General features: G+C 37.1%; 1 pseudogene; it reads left to right on the top strand.

The window, feature by feature from the left end:
- The first annotated feature begins 823 nt into the window (after positions 1–823).
- Positions 824–2,503, top strand: LOC113311663 (annotated as a pseudogene).
- Positions 2,504–3,505: the final 1,002 nt, after the last annotated feature.

Raw genomic sequence — 3,505 nt, forward strand, 5'->3', positions numbered from 1 at the left:
TTTTATTGACAAAAAGGGGGAGAATTAATGTGTAGTTCACACTACAAATACATATGATTTACGTGCTTTACGGGTCATTATGTAAGGGGGAGTGGTTTTCATGTTGAGACGAAAGTATAGACTAAGGGGGAGTGACCCATATCACCATAGTATTGTTGTCGAAGTTGTGATATAAGAACTTTGATGTTGTGTAATAATACTATGACACTGTATAACAATGATCGAGAGATTTTGTTTTCTCATTGTTATGGATACGGAACTTCAACAACTATGATGTTGAATTGAACATCTATGGAATCATGGGAGTACTTGGAAAAGACGAAGTTTTCAAGTAACGTTGAAGCACCAAGGAGATCAAGCATGTGGACGAGAAGCTACAAAGTTTTATTAGGCCGACCGAGCGAAGCGAGGGAGGACTCTATATACGGTGACTTTGTGTCAAATGGGACATGACTTTTTTTTTCCAATTTAACAAAAAACATTGGATTTGGTGTAACCAAAAATGACGTAGGTGTAATTTTTTAATACACAAATGAGTTAGAGTTCCTGGGTTCGAATCCCAAGACCAGCAACACCGCCAAAAAATCATTAATTTTTTAATTTTTTTCCCTTTCTTTCTTTCTTTCTTTCTTCTTCTTCTTCTCGATTTCTTCTCAGAAAAATCAATTAGTTATAAGCAAATCAATGAGTTCTGCTGACGAATTAAAAAGAAGTGAAGGAGAATTAAAGGGCTTTATTTGAATCTGAGAAAGGAAGAATGAAGAAAAGCAGTTGTTGTTGTTGTTGAATCTGAATCGAGAGAAGAAGGGGTTGTTGTGATGGTATGGGTGCTGATTTGAAAGAAGCATATGAAGATGATATTGTTAATTGTCGATTTAAGACGAAGAAGAGACTCAGTGGAGATTGGCGCTGCAATTTAATTGAAGATTTGATGAAATTGAATTCACATAGAGGAGTTGATGGTTCGATTTGTGATGGGTTATGTTGATTTGTTGAAGATGAACTCGAGAATGAATATGTGATAGAGAAAGAAATTAGGGTTTGGAGCTGTTGATGTTGTTAAAGCAACAAATCTGGATTTCAGAGAAGGTTTGATGGTGGTAGTGATTGGTTGAGATGATTCTTTGGTGGATTGAGTTGTCGATCAAGAAAAAGAGATGTTGAACTGAAATGGGTTTTGTGGTGTTGGGTTTTAATGAATTTGATTGTTTGTTTTCTTCCTAGGTTATGACTGAGATGGATTTGTTGATGGCAATGGTGACTGCAAGCTGAACTGAACTGAACTGCAGGTAATGGATTAAGATGCATATGGAACTGGGTTATAGATGCTCCTGGTGGTGATTCTGTGCTTGTTGTCAAGGGTTTGTGTTCATGTTTGGAAGCAGGAACTGAGATGGTGCTGTTCCAGGAGGATTTGAAACTTAATTTGTGTTGTTGTTGAACTGGCAAAGAATATAATGAATGATTGAGTACCAGCTGTGAATGCATTACAAGGAAGTTTGAGTGGTTGCTAGCAATTGCAGTTTGTTGGAGATGTTGTGTAGAAGTTGGTAATGAGCCAAAAATGGTGGTGTGCAGTGAGCTGGTTGATTTACAATGGCTTACTACTGTTAGAATCTGCTATTTAGATTGATAGAGATAAGGGTTTTTGGCTGGTGAAGTTGGTGTTGATATTGGATTGTTGTGGATTTACAGGACTGAACTTTGTCGATTTGGTGGTGCAATGATTTACCCTGACTGAGGTATTAGATTTATCAGGGGTGATTCCCAGGTAAAGTATTTATGTATGATGTATTACATTAGTTGATATTTGTTGAAACTGGATTGTCAAGTTTTTTCCTGTAATGGTCCATTTGAGTGATGAGTTTGTTATGGTTTTGTTGCTTGCTAGGTGTTCCTTTTTGTTAACTCAAAATGTAAGAGGTATTTCCAAAACAAGTTGAATCCCTCAAAGCTTACATGGACAGTCATGTACATGAAGCAACACAAGAAGGTAATTATGTATGGTTCTTCTTTCGTTCTATAAATTTTCTTCCATGGACATGAACGATCGTGGAAGCTTACAATACGATCAAGTAATTTCCAAGTTACTAATTTTTTTTATGTGACGCACGGTGTGTGTTTTTGTGACTGATATCCTTTTTGTTATTTCTTGTAGGACATCGTTGCAGAGGCATTAAAGAAGAGGTCGTATAACAAAGATTCCCTACTCTAGGTCAATTGTTGGTTCTAATCTGGAGGTGATCCAAAAGAGAAGGGCCGAGAAACCCGAAGTCAGAGATGCAGCTCGTGAATCCACTCTTCGGTATGTTTTTGTTGCTTTCACTTTTCTTAATCAAACTGCATAATCCCTGACACTAAAACTTAATGTTTGTTGATGTGGTTCTGTTTTACTAATTTTTTATTCTATGACTTTTTCAGTGAAGTCAAGGAAAGAGTTAAGAAGTCCAAGTATGAGAAGAAAGATAGAAACTGAAAAGCAGAAGTAATGTCCAAAACATAGAAGACTCAGGGTAAGGTGGCCAAGGGTGCCCAGCCTAAGGGAGCAAATCTTGATGGTGGTGGTGGAAAGCGTTAAGCAACGTTGTTCTGCTTTAAGAGACTAGGAATTTTGTTATTATTATTTTTAGACAAACCTTTATATGTTATCTTGCATAATTTTGAATACAAAGGGTCCAACTAGCCTACATTTTATATCAATCCTGTTTGTTTCAAGTTTTCGCATGGAAATGCTATATCAAACTGATAAACCAAGTGTGTTGACATTGTTGGGATTCGATAAGTTTCTCTATTTCATAGTTTTTTTGTTCTGATTTATGCTTGGTGGGGTTATATTTATGTTGTACTTAGGAAGTTCCAACTTTCGCCATGAAATCTTGGTGATTGTTTGCAGTTTAGATGGCTTGAGCTAGAATGGTGGTGTGCAGTGATCTGGATGAATTGGAAAGATTGTAGTTGAAGCAACAAAATGAATGGATAGTGGCTCAGGTTGTGGTGCTGCAAGGAATGCATGTATGCGTATGCATGGAAGGATTGCAAGATTCTGCACCATTGTGGTGCAACACTGACTTGGTGCAAGGCAGGATGGATGACGCATATGCAAGATGACTTTGAACATCTCTTTGCTTTAACATTTACAATTCCGTTTTACAAATTTACAAGTTCGACTCCGTGCCATTATAACGAAACTAAATTGCAGGTACAAAATTTAGTTTTACGTCAATTTTTTTCGGTCGGCCCTCCCACTGTGGCAGCGGTCATCTAGTTTATTTTGTAATCCATATGTATTGATAGTTTTGTCACTAAAATTGACAAAGGGGGAGATTGTTAGAGCATTGCTCGGTCGAACTCGCATACGTTGCTATCTCAAGCATTTTTATCAATATTAGTGATCAAAACTATATGTCTTGATTTCTAGTATACTTATGACTAAGTCTCGGTCTAGGATAGTTAGGAATAATTGAGCTCCAGACTCCATGGCGATTATCTTGCAAAGACGAAGAAC

The sequence above is a fragment of the Papaver somniferum genome, chromosome 9 (assembly GCF_003573695.1).
Source record: "Papaver somniferum cultivar HN1 chromosome 9, ASM357369v1, whole genome shotgun sequence".
NCBI classification, from domain to species: Eukaryota; Viridiplantae; Streptophyta; class Magnoliopsida; order Ranunculales; family Papaveraceae; genus Papaver; species Papaver somniferum.